Here is an 18,839-nt window from a genome sequence, read left to right as displayed (position 1 = left end):
TCCTTCCTAGATTTTGAGAAGAAATATCAAAAGTGAGAATAAAAATAAAGCAGCAACATATGGGGAATAAATTAAGATTTGTCCTACTATAGCTGGCAGATCACTATTTCTCCTAATGCAGATCCTCTTTTCCTTCGGCATCACAGACCATGCCATCTCCTGGATCTCCTGATACCTCGCCTGCTGCACATTTAGCGTCTCCCTCTCCCACACAACCTTCTCTTCCCGCCCGCTCTCTGTTGATGTCCCTCAAGGCTACATCCTGGGACCTCTCCTCTTCTCCATCTATATCTTTGGCCTGGGATAACTCATAAAGTCCCATGGCTTCCAGTACCACTGATGACACACAGGTCTACCTCTTTGGCCATGAAAAGGAGGATGAATGAACTCATGGAGATCAACATCCGTCACTGCGGAGACACCATCACGTGTTTCTCAACGCAGTGATTCTAGAGCACTGCCCCCATCCCTTATGGGAAATATGTAAAACATGCAAAACAGAAGCCGCGGAGACACCATCACATGTTTCTCAACGCAAGCAATGACCAGCCAGGTCTTTGTCCGGGAAGGAACAACCACGGGAAGGGCAGTCTCCAATGAAGGAAACCACCTATGCCAAAACATGGTATCCATCCACATACAGCTGTTTCGGGGTATTGCCCCTCATCAGTGTGGAGTAGGAAACTGGCTGGTAGGAGCAATGCCTAGTAAAAAGACTATGAAAAGGAGGATGAATGAACTCATGGAGATCCAAAACAGCTATATGTGGATGGATACCATGTTTTGGCATAGGTGGTTTCCTTCATTAGAGACTGCCCTTCCCGTGGTTGTTCCTTCCCGGACAAAGACCTGGCTGGTCATTGCTTGCGTTGAGAAACACGTGATGGTGTCTCCGCGGCTTCTGTTTTGCATGTTTTACATATTTCCCATAAGGGATGGGGGTAGTGCTCTAGAATCACTGCGTTGAGAAACACGTGATGGTGTCTCCGCAGTGTCGGATGTAGATCTCCATGAGTTCATTCATCCTCTTTTTCATAGTCTTTTTACTAGGCATTGCTCCTACCAGCCAGTTTCCTACTCCACACTGATGAGGGGCAATACCTCGAAACAGCTGTATGTGGATGGATACCATGTTTTGGCATAGGTGGTTTCCTTCATTGGAGACTGCCCTTCCCGTGGTTGTTCCTTCCCGGACAAAGACCTGGCTGGTCATTGCTAGCGTTGAGAAACATGTGATGGTGTCTCCGCGGCTTCTGTTTTGCATGTTTTACATATTTCCCATAAGGGATGGGGGCAGTGCTCTAGAATCACTGCGTTGAGAAACACGTGATGGTGTCTCCGCAGTGTCGGATGTAGATCTCCATGAGTTCATTCATCCTCTTTTTCATAGTCTTTTTACTAGGCATTGCTCCTACCAGCCAGTTTCCTACTCCACACTGATGAGGGGCAATACCTCGAAACAGCTGTATGTGGATGGATACCATGTTTTGGCATAGGTGGTTTCCTTCATTGGAGACTGCCCTTCCCGTGGTTGTTCCTTCCCGGGCAAAGACCTGGCTGGTCATTGCTTGCGTTGAGAAACACGTGATGGTGTCTCCGCGGCTTCTGTTTTGCATGTTTTACATATTTCCCATAAGGGATGGGGGCAGTGCTCTAGAATCACTGCGTTGAGAAACACGTGATGGTGTCTCTGCAGTGTCGGATGTTGATCTCCATGAGTTCATTCATCCTCCTTTTCATAGTCTTTTTACTAGGCATTGCTCCTACCAGCCAGTTTCCTACTCCACACTGATGAGGGGCAATACCCCGAAACAGCTGTATGTGGATGGATACCATGTTTTTGCATAGGTGGTTTCCTTCATTGGAGACTGCCCTTCCCGTGGTTGTTCCTTCCCGGACAAAGACCTGGCTGGTCATTGCTTGCGTTGAGAAACATGTGATGGTGTCTCCGCGGCTTCTGTTTTACCTCTTTGGCCAGACATCACTTCTCTGAAACTGAGACCTTAAGATGTAACCTGAAAATTATTTTTTTCACGAAATCTACAGCTAGCAATGACCCCGATGCCACCTAACTATCACCAAAGCTACTCCAACCCCCCAGCCTCCTCCTTCTAACGCTTCCTAAAGCTCAATGTTGACAAAACCAAAATCATGATCTTTCCTCCATCTGTCTCAACCCTCTCCATCCAATCTATCTATTACACTAAATGATCCTTTCCCCTGTATCAGTGTCACTAGCAGATCGGGAATAGATCCCACCTACCCCCCCCCCCCAAATTTCTAAAAACAGTAGGTTGGACTTGATGGTCTTGTGACTTTTTCAATCCTATCAATTAAGTTAATCACATCATTGAGTGATGTCAGTCATACACTAGCACCAGCTACTCATCATTGAAACATTGCAGCCCTAAAGTTAAAGGTTCTTTCCAGTCTTTTAAAGTTATCTCCTTTCTTAGGATAGGTGATAACATTCTGATCAGTGAGCTCTGTAGATCCCTCAATGTCCACCACATCCCCATCCCATTCATTCTCTTTGGGACTGTCGCAAATCGCTTTTTCTTGGGGCTGGTGGGTGTTCTAACGGTCTGATACCCAATGATCATCAAGGTATCACCTGTCCTAAAGATTCAAGTTATTATCTGTCTATTTCAAGATGACACTAACATGTGAACATCCAAGAAGTGGTCACAAAATCAGTCTAAGCATCCCAGACCATGGGTATAACATAACAATATAGAATCATAGAATCATAGAATCGTAGAGTTGGAAGGGACCTCCTGGGCCATCTGGTCCAACCCCCTGCTCAAAGCAGGATTCGCTAAATCATCCCAGTCAGATGTCTGTCCAGCCTCTGTTTGAAGACTTCCATTGAAGGAGAACTCACCACTTCTCGTGGCAGCCTGTTCCACTCATTGATCACTCTAACTGTCAAAAAGTTTTTTCTAATATCTAATCTGTGTCTCTTCCCATTCAGTTTCATCCCATTGCTTCTAGTCTTTCCTTGTGCAAATGAGAATAAAGTTGATCCTTCTACAATGTGACAGCCCTTTAGATATTTGTAGACAGCTATTAAGTCTCCTCTCAGTCTTCTCTTTTGCAAACTAAACATTCCCAAATCCTGCAACCTTTCCTCATAAGACAGGGTTTGCAGACCGGTCACCATTCTGGTCGCTCTTTTCTGAACTTGCTCCAGTTTGTTGATGTCTTTTTTAAAATGTGGTGCCCAAAACTGGACACAATATTCCAGATGAGGTCTGACCAAAGAGGAGTAGAGGGAAATAATGACTTCACGTGATCTAGACTGTATGCTTCTGTTAATACATCCTAGAATTGCATTTGCCTTTTTTGCTGCTGCATCACACTGTTGACTCATATTCAGTCTGTGATCTATTAGTATACCCAAGTCTTTTTCACATGTGCTGTCACTTAGCCCTATTCCTCCCATTCTATATATGCTTTTTTCATTTTTATTGCCCAGATGTAGTACTTTGCATTTCTCCCTGTTAAAAACCATTCTGTTAGTTGCTGCCCACTTCTCCAGTTTATTTAAATATAGGACACATTGTCTGAAATTTCTATATTATGATCTTAAAGGGATATTAAACACAGATATTTCTATTATGTATATAAAGTGCATATGGGTTTTACTGCTCATGGTATTAATATTTGCATGTGTGGTCTATATGTAACAAGGTGGCACAGGGTGGTAGTCATGGACGCATCTACTAGGTCACAGTCAGTGAGCACCCTGGCCCCTTGCACATGAAAAGACAGTTCAAGTCCCAGCCCTATGGCACAGTTGGATACCTCTGGCACATGGTTGCTCTCCATACTGAAACAGCGTCCTCTGGATGCACCACACATCACACTTCGGTTCCAACACTGGCAAAACTTTAATAATGATGAAATAGAAGATTGTTATGATGAGTCACCGAAGGAGGAAAAAACAAAATACTAGCTAAGTCCAGAAAAACCAGGTTGGCAGTTATCGGATTGCAGACCCCTGAACCTATCCACAACAACTTGCAGTAGTCGTGGGGGGTTCCTACGGTGCCCTAGACCCCTCGATCACAGCCAGAGAACTACATAGCCTAAAGACAGAAAGAGGAAAAACTAAACTGCCCCAGAGCAGACCCCAAAGCAATAGGCAGCCCCCAACATATAATGATAGTGAAGCAAGATGAAAACACTAACACAGAAAGATAGGTTGAGCAAATGATGGGGCCCAAGCTAACTAAATAGGACAGGATAGGAAAGCCGCTGTCTGCCATCCGCAAAACCCCTATCCAAAATGTGCCAACTGACTGATAGGAAAAACAGGCCCTGAAGTTGCTAGGCTTCAAAAGACTATATCAGCACTCAGGTATATTCTAAAGACAGAGCAAAAGATCAACAGATCAGAGACAAAAATGGAATTCAGCTCACCCCTGGCCGGGGATGGCAGAACTCCCAAAAAACAAGTCAAAACAAAAACAAAATTGAAGTGTACAAAGCAGAGCAGAAAAACTTAGCTTTGAGACACAGGAATCAGACTGGTCTCCAAGAATCCAGCAGGATCACCAGCAAGGCAGAAGGGCGTCGGCTGCCTTATATCCAGTCCTCAGTTCCAGCCACCCAGTCATCATCTAGCTGCCCAGGTGTTTGGTAATCAGCCTCACTACCTTCCTTCACCAGAGTAGGGAGTTCATCAGACATCAACGGTGAAGGGAAAAATGAACTCACAACAGAAGATATAATGCTTCCTGTGCTGTCCCTATCCAGATATTCTGTCCCAACAGCTCCTGTCTAGTTCCGAGGAGCAGACATTCCTTTAATGGGCACCCACACAGTCCTAGTGCCCGGACCAGGTGCCCAGCAGTCCTTTGGCAGCACTTTCTCTCCTCCGGGGATATGTTATGTTCTATCAGTGGAAGCCTGCCCGGGCTCTGCTCTAGAAGCAGGAACTTCCAGCTTCTTCCAGGCTGTTAATCCAGCCCCCTTTGGTTATTCTGTTCTAATCTTGAACTAATTTATATACATGTTGTATAATACAGTACATTCACAAAAGTAAAACAATAGTACAATATCAGACATAAATTCACATTAATAAAACAGTGATACACAATGTTAATACATTATCCGTCAGGGCACCACATTAGGCACACATTCCCGACATCTTGGAGAGAGGAGACAACTGAGCGTCCCTGCCACCTCTTTACATATACATAAGTTACCACAAAGGACAGACTGTCAGTAGAGGAGCTTTCTCTCCCACTTTCTCTCTGTACTTCTTGTGTGAAATTTCAGTAACCCAACTAGAGGCAATAATTAAAGAAGAAGGTTCAGATTATTTAGGTTACAGAATTGTCTTCATTGTGTACGCAATGTCCATTTGGCAAATTCACCGGCAAAGCTGAAACATAGTGTGTTGGGTTCCGTTCCTCAATGGAAGCTGGAAGAGAGTCACTTTGGCCTCGGTTCGGCTCAATCCAGTTTCATAAAGTTCCAATGTTTGTTCAAACATAAAACATCAATCCATGAGAACAGCAGCGTGATTCGAGTGTACCATGCGTCCTTTGTCAGAGCTTTGAAGCTGAATTATTCCTACTTTGCTCATCTCACAAGTGCTCCCTTGGGTTTGGTGCGTCTGAGGCTTAGAGCCTGGGTGAGCCGTTCTTTTCCCTCTTTTTCATTACTTTTTTCAGCCGTACGTAATAGCATATGTACGGCTCTACTACACTTTTCAGAAGCATCCAGTACCAGATTCATAGCCTGTGCCTATTTTCGTCTAGTTTTACCTGTTTAAGGCAATGTTCACATATTGCGCTTTTGCTGCATTTTTTTTTAAATTAAAAGCTGCTTTTTATTGTGATCGCTAAAGCTATAAGATTGCAGAAATCTCATGCACACACTTGCTTTTCTTTTCCTGATTGAATTGGAAAATTGCTGCTTTTTTAAAAAATCTGCAGCGCGTCATTTCTTTTAGCATTTTTTAAGCTTTTATTTCATCATACAAAAGCAATGAGAAAGTGCACAAACGCTGGAAAAAAAATGTGTTTTTGCTGAATAAAACTACCTTGATTAAACATGTAGTGTAGACTAATGACACATGTCATCTGTGCCAGTAAACACAGTAAAAAAGCAAAAACACACAAAAACCTGCTTTTTGTACGCATCTTCTTTACTGGCAAGAGAGCATGTTTTTGCCTGTAAAATGCAGCAATAATGCCACATGTGCACATCGCCTTGTGGCTGCTTATTTTGGTTTGCACCAAATTCTTCTCTTAACATGCGCCGTTTCTGAAGTCTTTTTTCTTCCTGTTCCTCTGTTTTTTTTTCCTCTTTTCACCATTGTGGATTTGGTTTTTGTAAACTAGATGTCAGCAGCTGATTAATTATTTACAACTTTAAAAAAAAAAAAAAAAGTTCCAACATTTTTGTGCATTGTACTCTAGTTCTGCCACCAGAGTAATGTCAGAAGTTTTTGTGTAAATGCTGAAGTTGTGCACAACATTTTATCGCCTCATACTACTTTTTGCTTTAAAAAAAGGTTCAGAAAAGGTAAAAGATGAAAATAAAGAGCACTTTAGATTTGGCACAACATGCATGAACCCCTGGGCACCATTTTGAAGACATTTTAATGCTAACAATGGCAACGACTAACATTTGTAATATTCGCCATCCCGGAGCTGGAATATCTGGGAACATTTTTGACTTCAGATATTGTTCTCTGCTCTGACATTTACAGAATAAAGGTTCCACTTCTAAAATTGGTTTGCAAAGAAATTTTATTTTACAGTTTATATGATTAATATTTCCTGCGCATTAGCCTATAATACAAAGCGAGACCTGTGTTCTGTGTCTCCTGTGAGGCCCATAGTGATTCCTCGCCGTTCCTTCCTCCAGCTGGGAAAGGTCAGCATTATATCATTCTCTGCAGCTGAAGAACTCTCTGTACTTTCCTGATTCTCAAAGCCTCTATTTAAAAAAAAACGTCGTCTACGTATCAACGCCAGCATTTTATTCATTGGCACTGGTGTCATATTACATCTTATCCAGTCTGCGAATAGAAGTCATTGATATGGATTTAACTCTACTAAAGCTGAATATGCCCCATTTTGGAGTCATTTTACCCAATATTGTATTATTTTATATTATTTATTTGTTCATTTTTGGTTGAACCTCTATTTGAAATATTTTCTAAGTTCACTTCATTTCTCTACAGAAGCAGGAAACGTTCAGGTAATGCACAATATATTGCTGGTCCTCCTCCAATTCTAGGGTGAGGGTTCTGCAAACTTCGCACATGTTTTGTCATTTGAATTAAGCAAGGTTGCGCTGTTCTCAAAGACAATATTCAGCAATGAACCCAAGCAGATTAAATGCACCAAATAAAATTAACATTCCCAGAACATATACAAAATTGTTTAAGACTGTGTCCAAAAGTAGGAATCACAGATACTGTATTCACCTTTCAGCTGACATGTTCCCCTACCAGCTGCAGGTGGAATCGTGATCCACCCGCGGCTGTTACCATTTTAAATGCCGCTGTCAATCTCTGATAGCGGCATTTAACAAGCGATAACCAAAAGATCGTCACAAGATGCCCCCATCGGAACCCCTGTCAAGTGATGGGTTGTCATGACAGTCAGGGATCTGCAGAATTGTGAACCTCCTATGAATGCCGGCCGTGACATGCATTTACAGAAGATCATGATTTCTGCTATGTGTAGCACAGGCGATCACAGCTTCAAGTCTCCTATGGAGACTATTGAATCAAGTAAAAACTAGAAAAAAAAAATGTTTTTACAAAATATAAAAAAAATCACAAAAGCTCAAATCACCCCCATTTTGCCGCATTCAAAATAAAACAATTAAAAAAACACACATATTTGGTAATGTCCAATCTATCAATTTATAACCTAAATTAATCCCATTGGTAAACAGCAAATTATGTTTTTTTGGTTGCCACAACATTAAAATAAAATGTACCGTAATAACAGGTGATCAAAACATCATATCTACTCCAAGATGGTATCAATAAAATTGTCAGCTTAGCGCACAAAATATAAGCTCACAGTCAGATCCCGAAAAATGGAGGCGCTACGGTTCTCAGAAAATGAGGATTTTATTTTCCTTAAAATATGGCTCTGGGAAGAAGGGGAGCAAAAAAACAAAAAAAAAAAAGAAAAACAGTAAATTGCCCGGACGTGAAGGGGTTAACTAGGAATTTTCAAACTGGATTTCCAAACAGACATAGAATGTTTTTAACATTTAGTGGCAATGTAACCCCTGTCACTCCAACACTTTCATCCCTGACTTCTTGGTACATTCATGCCTTTGTTCACTCCCTCTGTTTCGGCTTCTGTCGCCGGGTTCCCCCGCGCTGTCATTAAGGGCGCCGCTGGGTGACATTGCAGCAGTTTGACTTCATATTCTGGGAACAGTGATTCCATTCAGATGGAGAACTTGGGGTGTGACTCCTGAACTTGGCCATATAATTAACTCCCTTCTGTGAGCTTGAGGCAGAGCACATGCTGTTTAAGGCCCTGGCTTTATACCTCTAGTTGTCAGTTATCTTACTTTGCATAAGTCCTGTTTCTCTGCCACTGCTCAGCTAGCTTGATTCCTTTTTCTGTCCTCAGCCCATATTTTCAATATTCTGCTGCCTGATGATTCTGTTTCCAAACTACCGTTATTGTTGTCACGATCCATTTTTGGATCTGTGTCAGCTTCGGCTGCTCAGATATAAACTTTTTTCCTTTCAGGCCATCGGGGGTTCATATTAGTTTTCTCCCCCGGTGGCCTCTGGTGTTACTACATGTTTAGTTAGTCTGTGTGTGCTGGTGGTGACCCCTCCCACCTTCCTATATAAGGTCACCTGGTGCATCAGCAGACGGTTGGTTAGGACAGGTCCTTTTTGGATACCAACCATGGTGAAGACTGGAGCTACCTGGTGCAGTGGTGGTTCAGCTTATCGGGAGCAGTGGTAGTTCTGCTGAAGAGAGGAGCTTTCTGGAGCAGTGGTGATTCTGCTGAAAGCTGAGTTCAGGAGCCTTACTCTGCTGCATGGTGCATTGGCAGCAGAGAAAGCTAAGTGTTGTTTGGTTTAACCCTGTCTGTTGTATCTTCCCTTGGTGTTTTACTAGTGCAGCAGTGGGACCAGTGTCCACACTTACCAATTCCCTAGTGAGGGATAGGTGCAGGGTGAGGGACAAGGTATCCTGCTCAGCGACGGTTTGAAAGGAGCCATATAGGGACGTCAGGTTAGTCTAGGACTCAGCCGGAGCAGAGTGCAGGAGGTGTCCCTTTCCCCAATCCCTATAGCAGGGCCCACCATTGTAATTTTGTCCCCGGTGTCCCCTTGTTTGTCCAGTTGTTTTGGTGACCGACCGATCGTCGGGTCGCGTCAAGCAGGGCCAGTCACTTTGTGACATTTGTCTTGGCTTTCTTACCATACCCTGACAGCCCACTCCACCGGCCAGCAGCCACTCCATGGACTAAATCCAGGGGCCCCTGTGTAAGTCTATATCCCTGCAAAAGGTTAAAAGGTGAATGTTAAGGAATCCCTTGGGATCTGCTAGAAGATGTAGCTAGTGCAAAGTCTGTTCATGGAAGTCCCATCAGGAGCTGCCGGTCTACCATGCGCAGAGCTTCTTGTCAGCTCTCGTATAAGAAATGACAAAAAAAAATCCTCATTTCCTTGTGCATCGCATGAATGATTCCTATTTTAATGTAGCGGTGTACTGTAACTGTGTGCCTGACAATAGATGAGAGGATATTAACGGACTTAACAACTATGGAGTGAAAATGTTCTAGCTCAAAAAATGTGGTTACCTGAGAAAGTGTTTGTGGTTATAGAGACATGATCGTATCCTACGGAGTCATCATATGTCACCATAGTCTAAACTCTACATTGATATCATTAGATCCAGAACTTGCCATGGACCCTCCAGGAAAGTAGGGTTTCCATTAAGTCTTCAGGAATTTACGGACAGAATTCTTATAAATTTTGGACCCTTGCCTTATGAATTAGTGTTGCCCATGGGAAGCTTAGTTACCCACCCCTTCTAAGCCATTATGGGGTAATATTGACTTCATTGGCTCCAGGTGAGGGTTGTTTCATTTAGGCCAAATATTAAAATGTTATTGAAATTGATGACTTCTGTACGTTAGCTTTTGGTCTCAGACTCTAACCAGTGGCGGATACAGACATCAGGGAGCTCCTATGCATGATCGGCAGATGGGCCTCTTGCTCTCCAATATCTCATCGTAAATCTCGTTATGTCTCCAACTATCTGAAAAAGTGAAATTAATTAATTCCATCCCTTACACTCAATCAGATGGACAGTAAGGTGATGTGGCCGCGAGGGCATCTCGCTACAGATGAGTGACTCTATTCCAAACTAAGTGGAGAAATTCCCAAAATTCGAGGATTTCGGCAATTCTGAATTTCAGGTGATTTGCTTCATGCAAATTCAGAAAACAAGGTGTTAAGGAGCTCCTTATGCTGGAAACTAAGGGGCCAAAAAGGGATTAAAAAAAACCCAAAACACAAATTGTATTCAGGTTGTTCTGGTGCTCAATTGTCCACCTGCGCAGCCCTGCTCTACTCTGGTGCTTTCTTCTGTTGTCTTCTTCTCCAACCATGTCCTCCAATCTTGAACCCTTCAGCGTTGACGAGGTCTCAAACATCATGACAAGCATTGCCCCCATTGTAATGCCATCGAGTGCTAACGAAGTCATATGATATCTTGAAGCCTCATCATCGCAGAGGGACCAAAGAGGCCAGAACATGTCGAGAGGAGAAGTCTGAAGACTGGAAGAAGGGGCAAACCGGCATAAGGAGGGCTGTGAGACTGGACAGCTGAGGATCGGATGAGTGTCATTAATATTATTTCTTTTTTACTCAACGTTCATTATGCTCTGAAGTCTGGAGAAATATCAGAACATAATAAAATGTTTAATTTGCTGAGATGAAAATTTAATTTTATGGCAAAATTGTACAAGTCTACAAATTGAATTTTGGCAAATTTGCTCATTACTTATCTCTTACCCCTGTAACCACTGGACAGCTCTAAAGGCGAGACGTGCAGCCTGGACCCCAAAACTGCAACATATCCCTGGAACCTTCCAACAAATGCATCGAATACATTTGATATGTTTCTATATAAAGCCAGAAAAGGCAGAGACATAACAATGAGGTGAAGTTGAAACCCTGCGTGCTTCCTCCCATTCTCCGAGAAATACTCCCGCTCCCGGCACAAGGAGATTAAATGATTTAGTAAAGGTCACCCCGAGCTTGTTCTCATCCTGTCTCCAATGTCACGAGCACACGTCTTCTTTACCCTGTGTAATGTCATTAGGAATATGACATTTGTGGCCGTGGTTCACGGTAGGACATGTCTGCGGACGCCCCGCGCTCATCGCCTGACATGGAGCTTAGTGCTCAGTTTGTGGATGGATAATCCTGCTGTGGTGATCTAACACATTATCTGACTAATTAGGACAGCGAAGATTGAAACACAGGGAGAAAATATCAGAAGAATTAGAAGAATAAGAAACATTGTGTCTATTCCTATTAATTAGTGCAGGGATCGTCAGCACAATGTCACCGGAGAGGGGGATGACGGCGCAGCTCATCTGATGATTGCTAAACTCTTTTTGAAACTTTTCATTCTGTTAATATTTTAATTGAAAGTGATTTCGGCTGATACCAAAGCAGAATATTTTTTTTTTTTCTAAAGAAAAATTCTTTGTATGTTCTACTAAAGTATAAAAAGAAACTGCTGCTATCCCAACAAGTAGAAGGGGTAGAAAACTATTAGCAAATACCTCCAAATAGAAATGTAGCATAGATTTTGTGATTTGCAACGTCTTTTTCCTCATGTGCAGGAATTGCAGGACCTTAGCCATCCATAGTACTGATCCTGAGTTACATCCTGTATTATACTCCAGAGCTGCACTCACTATTCTGCTGGTGCAGTCACTGTGTACATACATTACTGATCCTGAGTTACATCCTGTATTATACCCCAGAGCTGCACTCACTATTCTGCTGGTGCAGTCACTGTGTACATACATTACATTACTGATCCTGAGTTACATCCTGTATTATACTCCAGAGCTGCACTCACTAATCTGCTGGTGCAGTCACTGTGTACATACATTACATTACTGATCCTGAGTTACATCCTGTATTATACCCCAGAGCTGCACTCACTATTCTGCTGGTGCAGTCACTGTGTACATACATTACATTACTGATCCTGAGTTACATCCTGTATTATACTCCAGAGCTGCACTCACTAATCTGCTGGTGCAGTCACTGTGTACATACATTACATTACTGATCCTGAGTTATATCCTGTATTACACTCCAGAGCTGCACTCACTATTCTGCTGGTGCAGTCACTATGTACATACATTACATTACTGATCCTGAGTTACATCCTGTATTATACTCCAGAGCTGCACTCAATATTCTGCTGGTGCAGTCACTGTGTACAAACATTACGTTACTGATCCTGAGTTACATCCTGTATTATACCCCAGAGCTGCACTCACTATTCTGCTGGTGCAGTCACTGTGTACATACATTACTGATCCTTAGTTACATTCTGCATTATACTCCAGAGCTGCACTCACTATTATGCTGGTGCAGTCATTGTGTACATACATTACATTACTGATCCCGAGTTACATCCTGTATTATACTCCAGAGCTGCCCTCACTATTCTGCTGGTGGAGTCACTGTGTACATACATTACATTACTGATCTTGAGTTACATCCTGTATTATACCCCAGAGCTGCACTCACTATTCTGCTGGTGCAGTCACTGTGCACATACATTACATTACTGATCCTGAGTTTCATCCTGTATTATACCCCAGAGCTGCACTCACTATTCTGCTGGTGCAGTCATTGTGTACATACATTACATTACTGATCCTGAGTTTCATCCTGTATTATACCCCAGAGCTGCACTCACTATTCTGCTGGTGCAGTCACTGTGTACATACATTACATTACTGATCCTGAGTTACATCCTGTATTATACTCCAGAGCTGCACTCACTATTCTGCTGGTGCAGTCACTGTGTACATACATTACATTACTGATCCTGAGTTACCTCCTGTATTATACTCCAGAGCTGCACTCACTATTCTGCTGGTGCAGTCACTGTGTACATACATTACATTACTGATCCTGAGTTACATCCTGTATTATACTCCAGAGCTGCACTCACTATTCTGCTGGTGCAGTCACTGTGTACATACATTACATTACTGATCCTGAGTTACCTCCTGTTTTATACCCCAGAGCTGCACTCACTATTCTGCTGGTGCAGTCACTGTGTACATACATTACATTACTGATCCTGAGTTACATCCTGTATTATACTCCAGAGCTGCACTCACTATTCTGCTGGTGCAGTCACTGTGTACATACATTACATTACTGATCCTGAGTTACATCCTGTATTATACTCCAGAGCTGCACTCACTATTCTGCTGGTGCAGTCACTGTGTACATACATTACTGATCCTGAGTTACATCCTGTATTATACTCCAGAGCTGCACTCACTATTCTGCTGGTGCAGTCACTGTGTACATACATTACTGATCCTGAGTTACATCCTGTATTATACTCCAGAGCTGCACTCACTATTCTGCTGGTGCAGTCACTGTGTACATACATTACTGATCCTGAGTTATCTCCTGTATTATACTCCAGAGCTGCACTCACTATTCTGCTGGTGCAGTCACTGTGTACATACATTACATTACTGATCCTGAGTTACATCCTGTATTATACTCCAGAGCTGCACTCACTATTCTGCTGGTGCAGTCACTGTGTACATACATTACTGATCCTGAGTTATCTCCTGTATTATACTCCAGAGCTGCACTCACTATTCTGCTGGTGCAGTCACTGTGTACATACATTACATTACTGATCCTGAGTTATCTCCTGTATTATACCCCAGAGCTGCACTCAGTATTCTGCTGGTTCAGTAATTGATGCAACCTGTGTGGGTAATGGGGGCCAATTTCTTCCTCCAAAACAGGTTGATTTGTGCATTACGAAGAGCAATTGGACTGCAATTGAGTTCAGCTCTGGAGCACACTATATGATGAAGCTTTAGATCTATAAAACAGAAGTGGAATAAGTGACTTGACCACATATGACCTATTTTTTTTTTTTTTTAGAAAAACTATTTTACCTTTATTTTTTCTTTACTAATTGATTTGTTTTGTTTCTCCTCACAGGTGATTGGTGCAGCCGGGAGACAACGTGAGCTCTTAGGGCGCAGACCATGATCTCTGAAATTCTGGAGAGCACGCCTCATTAAAGCAAGGGTGAGTCATCAAACCTGCGTACAGTGTAAATAATGGAGGGCTTCATGCATAACCTCATAAATGTCTAATAAATGAAAACAGAGTCTCTCGTGGTGTAAGTAACGCGTGCGTCGCAATCTATAACCTCGCGGAACGCCGCCATTAATCTAGAAACATAATTCATCTGGATTGAATGAATCTCCAGCAGTAATTTATGAGAAATATCTATAAAATTACACTTCAGAACCTTCAGGATACAAATGATTGTAAATCCGGGAAAAACGATGATCTTTATTAATAATGTGCTTTCCGTGGCACCAGCCTGACATTGAGAATTCATGTGTTTAATACAAGTCAGCGCTGCTCACTGTCTGCGGAGGATTTATATGTCTTCACGGGGAATTTTCCCACTCATTACAGTAAATGAGCCAATCGTAACATTTTTCCTTGTGATCACGACATATATGACTACCAACAACCTATTTATTAAGCACAGAAATCTATGAGGAACAGGAGTGTGATCCTATCACACTTGAGGCTTGGGGGAGAGGAGTATTTTGATTTTTTTTCATGTTGTTTTATGTTGTCGAGTTGTTTTTCATCTTATTTTCTTTATTTATTTTTATTGACTTTATTTATAAATATCAGAAGTCGGAATTCGTGCTCCAATCACATCCAGAGCTGCATGTTCAACGCATTTTTCTTGTAAGAAGATTGTCCAATTTTATCTTTATTTTCAAAATTGGTCCAGAGTGCCCTGAAAATAGAGAAGAAAATGAAATATGTTCACTAGAGATGAACAAAACGATTTGAGGCAAAGCAAATTTACTTCAAATTTTACCAAAATGTTCAGATTCAGCCGAAAACCATTTTTTCTTTTGCAATTTGTTGCTGGCTAATCCAGCAAAATGGCAGCCGCTCTCTAATTCCTGTCCTACCAGTACCATGTTTCTGATTCGTATCTTCCTTCTTCAGTCTCTGATATCATTGTTCTATCTTCCTTTTTGATGATCCTTCCATTCATTAGTAGTGTTGAGCGATACCTTCCGATATCAGGAAATATCGGATTGGAGCGGACCGATACCCAAAAAGTATCGGATATCACCGATTCCAATACCGGAAACCGATGCAAGTCAATGGGACAGAAATATCGGAATTAAAGAAAACCCTTTCTTTAAACAACTAAGAATAATGTAGAATGTATTGTGGGAGGTGTAGAAGACATTAAAGCCATAGAGGTTTAGCCCAATCAAATGGAATAGCAGGAGTAAATTTTTTTTTTTAGAGACGTTCGGAGTTACAAAGATATTGACTATGTTAACCTTTGTTATATTTTGTCAGATATGTATGTTTCACTACTTCCATGCTCTTCATGTTCTTTTTTACTTTTCCCACACTTTCTCCTTAATGATCCTCAGCAGCAGCAGCAGCATCTTTTTCAGCAACTTCTTCTTCACCTTATTCATCTTCTTCACTTTCTTCCTGTTATTCTTTTTTTTTACATTATTCATATGCTTCTTATTCAACTATTATTCTTCTTCATATTCTACTTCATCTTCTTCCTATTCTTCTTCTTCATCATATTCTTATTTGTGACAGTCATTCCTGTAGATTTTATCTATAAAAGTTTGAAGATTACACCTTCCGTTCTGCCTGTCACAAAAGATTTACAACAGGATTTGTCCGCGTTCAGTTTGGCCTGCAGCAGCAGGCATTTTCCAGGGGCACCACGAGGAGGAACGGACTCGCCCCCATACACTGCTTAGTCTTCTTCTGCTTATAATTTAGATAATATCTTTTGCTCTGATTTTTAGTCTTATGCTTCATGTTCTTCTGCTTTTTGTTCTTCTGCTTTTTGTTCTTCTGTTTCTTCGTCTTCTGTCTCTTGTTGTTCTGTATCTTGGTGGTTGTCTTCATGTTCTTTGTCCTCTTGGTCATCTTCTTCAGGGTCATCTTTTTGGTCTTCTTTGGGGTGGTCTTCAGGGTCGTCGTCTTCAGGGTCGTCATCTTTGGGGTCGTCTTCTTCGGGGTGGTCTTCAGGGTCGTCATCTTCAGGGTCATCGTCTTTGGAGATCCAGGGTCGTCGTCAGGGAGATCCAGAGTGATTACCAAAAGCCATTTCAAAAAGCTTGAACTTGGAAATGTAGCAGAAGGTACAAGAAGGCTGAGGAACTGTCGAGAACCAGCTGAAGGTACTGGAACCCAGATGGGTAGCAGAAGGAACAAGTGCCAATGGCACTACCGAGGACCAGCTGATGGTACTGGAACCCAGTTACTAAGCAGGAGGTACCTGTTCCAGCAACGTCTGCTGGTCCTTGGATATCGAAAAGGAGGCACCTAAGCCAAAGGCACTGCCGAGAACTAGCTGAAGGTACTGGAACCTGGATGGGTAGCAGAAGGTACCCATGAAAAACAAAGCTGCAAGGCCAAGAGCCGGCCGCAGTTACCAAAACCCACAGTCCTACAGGGAGTGCTTGTCCTATTGGCACTACGGAAACAGCCTTTATTGCCAGATCCCGCAGCCCACATAGGAAGCACCTAAACTGCAGGCACAATAGAGTCGGCTAACCCGACCGCAACACGACAGGACAACGTATTGGTGGCAAAGTGACGTTGACACTACCCGGAAACAGCTGGCGTGCTGGAACCAGGCTGGGCAGGAGGGAGTACCCATGCCAAAGACACTGCCGAGAACCAGCTGACGGTGCTGGAACCTGGATGGGTAGCAGAACCTACAAGAGCCAATGGAACTACCGAGGACCAGCTGATGGTGCTGGAACCCGGAGGGGCAGCAGAAGGAACAAGAGCCAATGGCACTACCGAGGAGCAGCTGATGGTACTGGAACACGGTTACTAAGCAGGAGGTACCTGTGCTATAAAGCACTACGAAGGACCAGCAGACGTTGCTGGAACTCGGATGCCGAGAAGGAAGCACCTAAGCCAAAGGCACTGCCAAGAACCAGCTGATGGTACTGGAACCCGGATGGGTAGCAGAAGGTACCCATGAAAAAGTTGCAAGGCCGCAAGCCGGCCGCAGTTACCAAAACCCACAGTCCTACAGAGGGTGCTTGTCCTATTGGCACTACGGAACCAGCCTTTATTGCCAGATCCCGCAGCCCACATAGGAAGCACATAAACTGCAGGCACCATAGAGTCGGCTAACCCGACCGCAACACGATAGGACAAAGTTTTGGAGACAACAGCTGGCGTGCTGGAACCAGGCTGGGCAGGAGGGAGTACCCGTGCCAAAGACACTGCCGGGAACCAGCTGGCGGTGCTGGAACCGAGGGTAAATACTACAAACAGAGTGGAGACAGAGGCCTAATTGGAGCAAGTTTAAAATCTGTAGTTGTGTGAGTGTGGACAGAGCAGGAGAAATTGCCGGACACACAGCTGGGGATCAGCTGACATTACTAAACCCCAATATCACTGGAGCATATGTTGACTGTGCAGATGGCACTTCTGAGCAGCAACTGGCGGTGTTGGAGCCCAGGGTCAATAGTACAGACAGAGTGGAGCCAGAGGCCTAATTGGAGCAAGTTTAAAATCAGTAGTAGTGTGAATATGGACAGAGCAGGAGACATTGCCCGACACACAGCAGGGGAGCAGCTGATGTTACTGAACCCCACTAACACAGGAGCTAGTGTTTTTCTCTGTGCAGACGGCACTTCTGAGAAGCAACTGGTGGTGTTGGAGCCCAGGGTCAATCGGGGTGTAGGCTGAGGCCTAATTGGAGCAAGTTTAATATCTGATGTAGTGTGAATGTGGAGGGAGCAGGAGACATTGCCGGACACACAGCAGGGGAGCAGCTGGCATTACTGAACCCCACAAACACAGGAGCTAGTGTTTTTCTCTGTGCAGATGGCACTTCTGAGCAGCAACTGGCGGTATTGGAGCCCAGTGTCAATCAGGGTATAGGCTGAGGCCTAATTGGAGCAAGTTTAATATCTGATGTAGTGTGAATGTGGAGGGAGCAGGAGACATTGCCGGACACACAGCAGGGGAGCAGCTGACGTTACTGAACCCCAATAGCACAGGAGATACTGTTTTTCGGTGCAGATGGCACTTCTGAGCAGCAACTGGCAGTGTTGGAGCATAGGGATTACAGTTCAGGTGGTAGAAACATGAACACATCAGGAGACCTGGATACTGTTGCCAGCCAATTATTTAATCTGGAAGAGGACTGGAAAATTCAGGTGAGATCCAGGCCGTGTTCATTTTCAGAAAAGTAAGCCGGTCAACGTTATCGGAGGATAGTCACATGTGACGGTCTGTTAGTACACCACCTGCGGCACTAAAGACGCGTTCCGATAATACACTAGCAGCAGGGCAAGCCAGCACCTCCAATGCATACTGGCTAAGTTCTGGCCGTGCATCCAGCTTAGAGACCCAAAACTTGAAGGGGGAAGAGCCATCTGGAAGTACACTGAGAGGGCAAGACATGTAGTCTGTCACCATCTGACGGAAACGTTGCCTCCTGCTGACTGGAGCCGTCTGTGATGGTGTAGACATTTGT

The 18,839-nt window shown here is 43.3% G+C and overlaps 1 protein-coding gene across 2 annotated transcripts in view; it reads left to right on the top strand.

Moving 5' to 3' along the window:
* Positions 1-18,839, top strand: part of LRFN2 (leucine rich repeat and fibronectin type III domain containing 2) — a 731,551-nt gene that overhangs the window by 351,494 nt on the left and 361,218 nt on the right. For both annotated transcript variants that reach the window (XM_073556300.1, XM_073556299.1), the window contains exon 2: positions 14,255-14,344. The gene's annotated coding sequence lies outside the window, so the exon portion shown is untranslated. The remainder of the gene's footprint in view (positions 1-14,254; positions 14,345-18,839) is intronic.

This window comes from Dendrobates tinctorius, unplaced genomic scaffold, assembly GCF_039654945.1.
Source record: "Dendrobates tinctorius isolate UK_male_01 unplaced genomic scaffold, ASM3965494v1 ptg000232l, whole genome shotgun sequence".
Classification (NCBI taxonomy): domain Eukaryota; kingdom Metazoa; phylum Chordata; class Amphibia; order Anura; family Dendrobatidae; genus Dendrobates; species Dendrobates tinctorius.
This window is presented reverse-complemented; position numbering and strand designations above follow the sequence as displayed.